This window comes from Neopsephotus bourkii, unplaced genomic scaffold (genome assembly GCF_033783945.1).
Source record: "Neopsephotus bourkii isolate Nb327-2 ecotype Australia unplaced genomic scaffold, CSIRO-AGI_Nbou_v1 NB_1572, whole genome shotgun sequence".
Classification (NCBI taxonomy): Eukaryota; Metazoa; Chordata; class Aves; order Psittaciformes; family Psittacidae; genus Neopsephotus; species Neopsephotus bourkii.
In genome coordinates, this window is record NW_026902048.1 from 5,396,057 (window position 1) to 5,407,581 (window position 11,525).

The window sequence follows — 11,525 nt, forward strand, 5'->3', positions numbered from 1 at the left end:
GGAAACCACTTCAGATAGCGACACCGCAGAGGGGCATCCCCCACAATCTTGGTCACTGTCATAAACGTGTCCCCAGCCAGTCGGTTATGATGTTCCTCTGCAAGAAGTACACTGAGTGAGCATGACAGAACAGCATAATTAATATTTAACATACTTCGGCAGTCACTTTGAATGATATGCATGCCTTTCTCCTTTTATTTGCACAGCTTCCGCCATTAAAAGCTGAGAGAAAGGTGCCCCATTCTTCCCTTTTTTATACTAATAACGTAGGTAGTTATGACGGTACTTAAACCAAGAATGCTTAAAATTATATGGAAGGTCTCAGGAGCTACCCTGTCACTTGAAATCAAGCAGTTGGACTTCAGCAACAATCTCCTGAGCTGGGTGCAGGAAAACCCAGCAGCAGATAGATGGTCATCTGAAAAGAACTCATCATTGATGTCCTGAGAAGAAACGATTTTGAGCTATGTATTTCCTTCCAAAACACAGAAAAGCAAAGCTTTTCTCTGTAGGGATGGTGGTGGCCTGCATAAAGGTACCACAGCACTAGAGTCCCTAGCCAAAGAATCAACAGCAGATATGGCTTCTCACTGGAAAAGGGCAAAAGGCTTCCCCACACACACACACAAGAAGAATTATTGAAGTTCTAGTCTATGGAGACCATGGATAACGGGAAGCCTGTTTTGCAGCTTGATTCCCATTCAGAATTACTCTGTCGTCAGTGTAACTGCTCACGTATAACTCTATGTAAAGGTGTTTGCATGAACAGAACTGAGATGCTATCCCCCTTGGAAAACCACCAACAGTGAGGAAAGGGGAAAGGCAACCAAGGATAAGGAACTAGATAAAAGTAGGGCACAGCAAAAGCACTACTACTTATGTTGGCATTTTCAGGCAACACTGCAAGGGATGACTTCACAGCAAGGACGAAGATTAGAGGTTCAGTGTACAATTGCCAGCATTTCCACTGTTTCTTCCCAGAATACAAATACCTTTCTAGAACAAAAAAATAAATACATAAAGTGTCATCACTTGTAATAGCCACTTGAAGGGCATATAAGAGATCAGGCATTCAAGGCATGGTTGCACTCTTAGAGAGTACTGTGATTCCAGTCAGAAGAGTTTAAGAAGAGATTCAGAGCAGCCCTGCAGAGAAGGACTTTGGGGTGTTGGTCAATGAGAAAGTGAACATGAGCCGGCTTCAGCATGCGCTTGCAGCCCAGAAAGCCAACCGTATCCTGGGCTGCATCAAAAGGAAGGTGACCAGCAGGTCAAAGGAGGTGATCCTGCCCCTCTGCTCTGCTCTTGTGAGACTTCACCTGGAGTATTGTGTGCAGTTCTGGTGTCCTCAACATAAAAAGGACATGAAACTGTTGGAACAAGTCCAGAGGAGGCCACGAGGATGATCAGGGGACAGGAGCACCTTTCATATGAAGATAGGCTGAGAAGGTTGGGGCTGTTCAGCCTGGAGAAGGCTGCGTGCAGATCTCATAGCAGCCTTCCAGTATCTGAAGGGATCCTATAAGGATGCTGGGGAGGGACTCTTCATTAGGGACTGTAATAATAGAACAAGGGGTAACAGGTTAAAACTTAAACAGGGGAAGTTTAGATTGGATATAAGGAAGAAGTTGTTTACTGTAAGGGTGGCGAGGCACTGGAATGGGTTGCCCAGGGAAGCTGTGAATGCTCCATCCCTGGCTGTGTTCAAGGCCAGGTTGGACAGAGCCTTGGGTGGCATGGTTTAGTGGGAGGTAAGGGGCAGGGGGGCTGGAACTGGATGATCTTAAGGTCCTTTCCAACCCTAACTCTTCTATGATTCTAAAATCGTAACTGAACAAGACGTAACTTCCATGCTCAAACTACTATCTGCTTTTCTCTAGCTATACCAGCCTCCCTGCCTAGTACAACAGACTATTCCTCTTAAAAAAATATTCAGGTATATTTACAGAAATGCTTCTGAAAGTCACTTGCTGTATTGCTGCTGCATGTAACAAAAAAAAAAAAAAAAAAACCAACCACAAAAAAAAACCTCCTGGAGTAGTTTAATATCCAGATTAAATATATTCACTGCTGCTCTTTTGCTTCCTGGCCACCAAGGCCTACAGTAGCTACAGAAAACCTTACACAAGTACCCAGTACCTCTTCTGTTTCTTGGCCTCATTGAGTTGTATGTGTGTGAACATACAGTACGGTCACTCTCTCAGAGCCATGGCACTCAGACAGCTCTGCTGTTCATGTACCAGTAACAGTCAGTTTGCATTCTTCTCTCCTAACCAACAGTGCTAGCCTCCTTTTTCACATTTTTATCTCCCGTGGTCAGCTCTGTATAAATACAGCATTCTCATTCTTACTGCCTCTGTGGTTACCCCATATTTTTCCCCTTCTAAATTCAGCATTTCTACCCAACTGCAAATTCCTCCACACAGTTTATTTCTTTTGCTTTAGAAGACATGCTTTCTTGCTCTGTGTATCATTACACCAAATACTTCATATTTTATGATCTATGTGTCTGATAATAATGAGACAATGTTTCCATTACTAATTTGGGAACTGTTTTCTGAGACTGCATCTGTGGGTAGAATTCCACATAACCTCGCCTTCTGGTACTCATCCAAACTATTTTCTTATACAACCTTTTTTACTTTCCCCCAGCTCCCATGAAGATTGTTATCACCCCTTAGGACAACATGCAAAAGCAAATGGTAATATCACAGGGCAGTGGCCCTTCCCTGCCTGCCCCAACATGCCCTTTGTACCAGAGGATACCAGAAGACTGGTGAAGAATCTTCTTTTCAATATATGAGGTGCAAATGTAGCATACAGTGCTCTGGAGACACAAATAAAACAGAAAGGCCAGAGATCTGACACCAATATTTTAAATAATGGTTAAATATTGCCTTTTGAAGTGGACAACGGGAATCTAAACAAGATTGAGAGATGTGCGCGATGTCACCAAAGTTTTCTTCAACCAAAACTCTATCGCTTTGGAGGAGAAATCGGCAACAATTTTCTAGGCCCCCAGCCAAACATAATAGTTTGGATTATTTCGATAGAGACTATGCAAACAGGATATCAAACGCCCTTTGAACGCAGCAAGCTGTTTTGTGGTAGGCATTTAACTTCCTGCAAACTGGGTGTTCACAGAAATTGTTGCTTTGTCCCGAATGAAATATAGTTCTGTTTTCTAACTTTATATGTAACCTGTAATACGTTGCTAAACCAAACAATCTGCTTTCCAACCCCCCCTTCTGTTTCCTTCCTCAGTAACTCCCTATTTAAATCATAGTAATTGTACAGTCAGATTCAAATTACCTTCTATCACACTTCTGAAAACCTGGGATTTTGGGGCAGCATTCTAGGAGTCAGCTTGTGCTATTCGTTCTCCTGGAACTGGAATTCAAATCCAGACTTTTGTTCCATCCTGTGCTGAATAACTGCAAACACATCTATCTACACACAGAGAGGGAACTTTTACATATGCCCTTTTTTATTTCTGGGATTTAACACTGAAAACTCAGATGATGTTAATATGGTGGTTTTGCTAGCACTACTATGGTGCTCATGTTTAGAGTGATGAACCTTGTGAGCAGCAAGACCTAATTATTTATGACCATAAATAATTAGAAACAAATTTTTATCAGTGTCATAAGCATATGGTAAAGAAAAAACATCTTTCAGTCTGCTAAGCCAAACTCCAGTGCTTTTCTGGCTTATTCAAAATGAAGCAACTTTAACTAAGATTCAGCTCTTTTTATTCCTGTTTTCAAAGAAAAATAAGTTATAATAAAACAGTAGAAAGACGTAATGGAAGTGAGAAATGGAACCAATGTCTCTTGTGGGGTTGAACAGTCTTTCCTCAAAAAATTTTTAACTTGCTGGTCACAATGCATCAAAGAATCAGTTCTGTTTCTGTACACGTGATCTTGTGGCCTGATGTCAAATTTTAGATCTCCTGAACAACTTATCCACCTCGCTACTTCAGTTTTGCATGAGTTCGTGTTTACAATAAGGGAAAAAAAAAGACCACTAACTATTGAGATAGACTAGTGAGAAGATTATTGTACTTATTAACTTGACTATAGACATATATTTTTCCTGAGAAATCAAGTCCACTTTTCTTAAGGAGGTTTAAAATTTGACATTCTTTGTTATTATTACAGAACATCTTCAAATTATTCCTTGCTGCCATCTTAACTGCAAGAAATAGTAACCGTCTCAGTCACACTGTATTTGGACAATATCTAACATACAGCGATTGCCTTAAATGGCAGACTTAGAAGTACAGGAAAAGTGGGAAAGACAGAGTAGCCCTTATTTTGGTGAACTCTTACAACAGTTAAAAAAACCAACTCTAGACTGCTTCAACCTTAGAGAATGGCAAAGCTTGGTAAACTTTTATCAGAAAACTGGGACACTGTACACACAAAAAAAAATACCACTTGACCATTTTGCCTGTACCCGCTTAGACACTGGGATTTATACAGCTGCTCACAAGGTATCGCACGTTTCCTCACGTGGAAAAGAATGATGCAACTTTGCTTATTACTGAAATCACCTTTGAAAGCAGCTAAGAAACTAATGTGCACCTTCCCAGGAACTTTTAATACTTGCAGGCACACCATGCAAAAGCAGGTTCTGTGACCTGACTTACATGCTTTACCTTCTCTGTACTGATGAAGTTTGTTGCTTGGAAACTTGCAGGATTGGAAACATAAAGGATTAGACATACTGGTTGGGGTTTAAGTATGTTTAAAAGGTAGAAGCTGCAAACAATGTGCTTTATCTTACCGTTCTGTCTGTAAACATGGTCATAGCAGTGTCCTGCTGAGCTGGGAGATGGTCGTCATTCTATAGAGTCTGTAAAAGAAAAAGCATTGGCAAGATAAAGAGCCATACCCAATCTTATGTTTCAAAACAAAGATACTGTTCTCCCAATATATCTCGTAATTGTTACTTAAAGAATCAGAAGAAAACATAACTTTAAAGCAAAATCTTCAGAATATTTAGATTTTAATTAGAGCTGTGGAAAAAAAAACAAACCCACACTACATTTTAGACTACGAAATTCATAACAGTTTCATTGTGGGTTTTTGTATTAACATGGATATTTTTGAATTCTGGCATGATTATTTCCTTGTGCAGATTCAAGTTCACTTTCCAAAGGCATTCCTCTGTCCATCCTTGAAATTTATTCACTGCAAACATGAGCCAGTAAAGCTTGATTGCTCAATTAATACAGTCAGAAAAAGGGAAAGAGATTTAGCACAAATGTGTTTACACCTCAAAAACAAGGACAAACAAAACCCAGAACACCCCCAAAACACTACAAGCTCCCAGTTTTCATTTTCAACTAACTCTCCAGTTGAGTTCTGGTGAAGATTTTGGAAAGTTTAGATGAGGAGCATAACAAGTAGTACACCTTAGTAAATCTCAGAGGTTTGGAGGCAAAGAGCTTCATACAAGCCTCGCAAACATGATGAATTTTGCTCAAATTGAACAAGATAAATTACAGCTACTCTAAAACGAAAAGAAAAACAACCCAGACCTCCAAAGCTGCAAGTATAGAACGAGGATTTTAATTTCAAGCAAGTTTCAAGCCCGTTTCCATAACGATTTTCATTCTTGTCTCTTGTGTGCAGGTAGCACCATAGGGCATTTTATTGATTGCTATATAATAGTTGACAAAATGATGCATTATTCAGCAAATTGCCCCATGCAGTGAAAAGAAAATGTGATTTTTTTTTCCTGAAACCTTACAAGTATATATTTTTTTATTTTATAGACAACCTGACAAAGCAGTGAACCACCCTGTTGTAAAGTACTCTATATAAAAAAAGAGAAGTCCCCTTCTGTTTGTAGCTAGAAACAAACTTCCTCGTATTTGTCAATACTTGTTAGATGTGAGATCCAATCTGTGTGATGTGGTGATATTGTATCAGGGACACACTTGGATTAGAATGTCACCCGAACAGAAATAGCTTGTGTCAGACTGATGTTTCCCATGAGCTTTTACATTTTCTTCCTAGAGTCAATTCACTATAAACTGGCTCCTGCCAGAGCTTTACCCAGCTAGGAAACCTCATCAGCCCAGGAACTAGAGCAGTTTTGTGCATGTCAGGCATGTCATCCATCTAAACTCTAGAATTGCCAGCTTTAACTATTGCAGGCAACTGATTTGAATGTTGAAACCAATACTGTTTCTCCCTGACCAAGCCATTAAAAGTGATAATCTTGTCTCAGCTTGAAATCATTCACAGTGTTTTGGGTTGGTTTGTTTTTTTTAGTAGTCAAAGATTAGTGTTCGAAGGTGAGCTGGTGAGAAAACATCAGCAGCCCAAGGAAAAACACTGTTGGTATAGTCCTGTCACAAAATGAGGTCAATGGCACAATTAAAGCAGCAGGACATCTTGGGCAAGGCATCCACAGCACTTGATCACTGTCTGAAAAACATCACACTGCAACTTCACTGCAGTTTCACCCAGTGGAAGATCCAAACAAGGTTCTGCATGCCCAAAATGTGACTTAAGAGTCTTCCAGATTTAATAGTGGATTTAACAAGAAGCTGCTACCTCTTCTCTACAAATTGTTTTGAGGTCTAGAAACAATTAATGGCAAAAGCTTGATCTCTTCCTATTACTCCAGGCACATGGGTCTTAAATTACGTGCTTGTGCCTTTAATTCAGCGTTGAGTAATTACATTCAGGTCAGTGGAATCACTCCAGGTTTTTCTTGGTGTGTCTAAGCTGAATGTTATCCTAAGGATCTGGAAGCATATGAAGTGAATTTAGCACTTAACATGTATGTCAGTACTTGGAAAATGCAACTGAAATGAACTAACCCAGTCCATAGAAGGGAAGGAGGACATAAAGCAGAGGTCTGAATTTCAAGAGGAAGAGCAAGCATGTAGTTTTGCACATGAAGGTGTAATTGTAAAAGGAATAATAGAAATCAAACAGTGCTAGGTACTTCACCTCTTACTCATCTCCTTCAGTGTACCTTTAAAACCTTTCCGTAAAACAGAATATTGACTCTCAAGAGACTAAATGTTAGACTTCAGTAGAAGAAAATAGGTCAAAATAAAATACATTTAATTGGGAAACTATCTACAATTTTCTTGTAACAAGCCACACTCATTGCTGGTATTAAACAGTACACTGAACACTCTGAACTAGTGTGTAAGATAAAGGAGACCATACAACATTTGGTGAAAAGAAAACGTACGAGGAACACAGGTTTGTATGAGTAGGAGATAAAGTCAAATGCTTGAAAAATTTAGAATTTCACCATGAACAAAAATGAAAAGCTAGCACTTTAATAACTGGCCTGTTTTTTTTACTTGAACTCCAATTATTAAGATATTGTGCCCCTGGCTGGCGTACGAGATGCAGATAATGAAGTCAGGGACACTGCTTTTGCTGTATGAATGAAACCTGTTCTAGTCAAAAGATTAATAAAGGATTATCTTTCTTTATGTACATATACACACACACTCTCTAAAGATAATGAAAATTGGAACCAAAGCTGAAGTCTATTCTAGTGATGTTAATAAAATTGAATTAAAGAGAAAATATAACCTAATTAAGAGGTTCAGAAAGGCACATTAGTATATGATGGAAAAGTAATTTTTATATATGAAAGCTACTTTATGCTTTATATTATTATAATGTACAGTCTTACATGATCTAATCAAAGATGTACATGCACTCCGTATGAGAGCTCTGTACTGTACGTCTTGCTGGTCATGAGTGCACGCTGCCTCCAAGTTACATTTGACCTGTGGGTTTAATGCAGACAAGAAAATAAGGAACTTGAGGTAGCCAAAATGTTTCTTTACATTATTTGTCTGTAAGGAAGGAATCACTGCCTCAGAGAAATCTTTGCAGGCAACAGGCTTGAAAAGGAGACACCCAGAGCGAGGAAATCAAAGGCCTTGCAACATTCAAATGCAGCCAACATGGAAGAATGTGACTTACTCTTGGCTTTAAACATGACTAATACTCCTTGCAGTCCTAGTTTGGATTTGAATGTCATGGTTAGAAGTCATCAAGTCAGCTGAAATAACTTTGCTGATACTCAGCAGTCACATACCCAACTAGCACTGCATTGCTGCAGCATCCCTGTTCCCACACCCTATTCAAGCAGAGGCTGCATCATTTCTGAGCTATGCATTACTGACCCATCAACTACCAGGTAGATGCTGATGGCTTCATCAGCAAGGAAAGCAAAAAAAGAGAGCCACTGCACTCATTTTGGAGTTCTTCGTTTAGTGGGAGCACTAATTTGACTTCACAACCTGCAGCCTCTCCCAAAGTGCAGAAACTCTAGAACTCAAATTCGCTGAAACTGAACATCAGATCAAAAGCTCAAGGCCTCTAACAGCATGACTTCGTAAGCCCTGCCTCCTTAAGAAGCCAGGATAAAAATACAGCTACATGAAAAATAAATGAGCAGCTTTTCCTGACTCTGAAACCAGAAAATAATGACATGAAACCAAAATCAAATGCAACAATATCGCTTGTATTCCCGAAACCAGCATTAACACTCCCTCTCTCAGCTCCCAGAGACTTATTAAATAAATGAGCCTTATAATGGATTTTGAAGGGAAAGGTCCGGGAGTGGAAAAAGTAAATTCCAACATCAGAGACCCTTAACGAAAATGCTGTTGCTCGCCCTAAATGTGGTGCTGAAGGGGATTCGGTCCGACTTCTCTCCTGCCATCATCAGTATTTTCTCTTTTGATCAAATAGGCAGATCCTCAGCACTAGCGACAGTCTGAGATTTTAGATCAAAGTTAGTATCTCGATACCTAGAAGTCAAGTCAGCCTTTGCAAGTTAAAAAAGGCCAGTATCATGTGTGCATAGAGCAGTCAGACATCTTTCCATGCCAGAAACATCCCGTATTTAACAGATACCTGATGTACGTTTTCCCTCACAGCTCTGCCCCTGTGACGCTGGGTGCACAGCCGTGCCATCATCCTGGTTATCCTTGCTAGAGGCTCGGGGGCATTTCTGGAACCACACTGCACCTCTAACATTTGTTAAGTCTCCTGGAGAGAGCCCTGATTTTGCTTGCATGCTGTGAGCTCCTCAGGGAAACTTCTCCCTTTTCCCTTGTTTTTCTTACTTCTTGTTACTACCTTTGCACCTTAAGTTTAAAAAATGAAAGCTTTTGGACTGAAAGAGGGTGCAGGTGGAATGAATAACCCTCTTGATTAAAAGAAATAAAAAAAAAAAAAGAAAAAAAGAAAAACCTTACAATACAAACTCCCGTCAACACAACATGTCTCCTCCTGCTGCATTAATGCTGCTTCACGAAATGGCGACTGCCCCTGCAGACAGCTGCCTAAAAACACACGTCCCCGCAGGGAACCACAACTGCAACTTTTTCTCCTCTTTTTTTAAAAGCTTTAATTTTTTTCTCTCTTTACATTCAGCCTCTTGGAGACTTACAAGAGCCCTCCATAAAGCTATAACCGCGCAGAGAAGCAATGGCGAGCGTAGAGCCCTCCTTCTGCACAGACCAGCCTTTCCCATCTGCCTTCTGCTTTTGGAAAGTACCCGGGACTCTTCCCCACACCGAGTGGGTTTGTGCAGGGTGGGCTCTGGACTCCTGACCAGTGCAAATAAATGTGCTGATTCAGCCAGTATCGCCACGATATTGTGTTTCGAGAATTTTCTCCCTCCGCTTCCCAAATATAAAGGGACTTATTGTGCTAAACACCGAGCTGGAGCACTGATAGACTCCGTGTAGGGCGCCATGTGGTATTTGGTTTCTCGCTACAGTACATGTTTTTATAATGATGGGGGAAGGGAAGGAAGGGAGCTGCAGTTACCAGCATGCCAATAATCTGTTGCAAAGGACTGGAGCTCTCAGAGCCAATTAGTCCTGAAGTTAACCATTTAACTGCTGAAAACAAACCCAGTCTCAGGCACAGATTCTGCAAGATTAGGGACAGAAAGGACTATATGGGTACCCGGGGCATCAGATTCAGTGCAGATATGTTCATTACTAAATACTTTTGATACACAAGCTGACCACTGAAACTCCCTCAGGTCACAGCACGCAAAGGTGCAACAGCTCTATCCAGAGCTTAACAAAAACTGGATGGTGTTCCAGGAGCTGTGCCAGCCTGTGGTGGATCCACGAAAGCCACCCATAGGCACTGCATTTCCAGTACGGATCTCAGTCGGTTACAAGTCACTGCCGCAGGACCAGCAGCCCCAGGCTGCCTGCCATGGGGTGGGAAAGGTCAGGGGCTGCCCTGGCAGAGGAAAGCTGTGTCACTCCAGCATCTCCCAGCAATACTGCTGAGGATGGAAAAACACCATAAGGTGAGGCAAGCTCTAAGCAAGCGATTGCATAGTCTGCCTCCCTTTAAGTCATACCTCTATCATCCCTGGGCTGTGCCCAGAGAGAGAGATGTGCTTTGAACCTCCCTGCACCAGACTTGTTTTTCCAACTCCTTAACTGCATTAGAGCAAGACAAAAAAATATAAAATGTTCTTTCTATATTCTTGCCCTTTAGTTTGTCATAAACTTTTAATGCCTGCAGCACACTAACCTGTGGCTTGTGTGCTGCTGAATAAGCCGGGGAAGAAGATGCACAGGGAATTCCCAGCCTCAAGTCTGAACACGGCCAGAGAGTACAGACAACCAAGTCCTAATGCAGAACAACAGTAACATGCTCCCACTTGACCCAGCTGGTTGGTAAAGCTATTTTTGTGCTCTTCTTTTATTCCGTGACATACCAGCAGATATTGGATCAGACTCCCAGGGATGCCAGCAGAGGATGCCCAGGGATGAGAGAACAATGAAGTGCCCAGCATACCAAAGGCATGCTCTCCACCCCAGCTCATGAGCCCTAGCAAGAAGCAGATTTTATTTGCTTGGAAGTGGCCATACCAGTGCTGCTTCCAGTCCAAGCAAGCACTACAGTGTACATGGAAGGCATATTCCTACACCACTATCCTCCCCAATGAACAAAAATGAAGTCAAATATCCCTGCTCGCCATGGAGAAGGTCCAATGCATGTGAACATGAGCACACTGTTCCCCTTGAAAAGCTATAGCAAGGCTGCCACCATTAACACATCTCATTTTTAAGCTCCAGGAAGAATCCTGACTACATTAAAGTATAACTTCACATTCAAATAAAAAAAACTGTAGAGGGGTGGGAAAACGTACTGCTAAGAAACTAGCAGATTATTGAGACACGTGAGCTGTCAGAGCTCTGGCAATACAAGAGCTCTCTTGTTCCTGTTGCCTCCCACAGCTGCATTCACTAAATATATCCTGGGCAGCAAACTGAATTTCTCCACCCCTTTCTCAGCCCAATCAGGTTTGCACAACCACCACCAGGCTCCCTTGGGACATGCAGTCAGGCAGCAGCAATGCCCTAGTTACAGAACCACGAAGGGCAGGAGTGACTAGTCATGTCTGCAACAGGGTGAAATTGTTCCATAGACAGGTTATTTTGAGAGGGACTGCATGAAGCTGATCAATAGTTAACTATTAAAAACAGGATA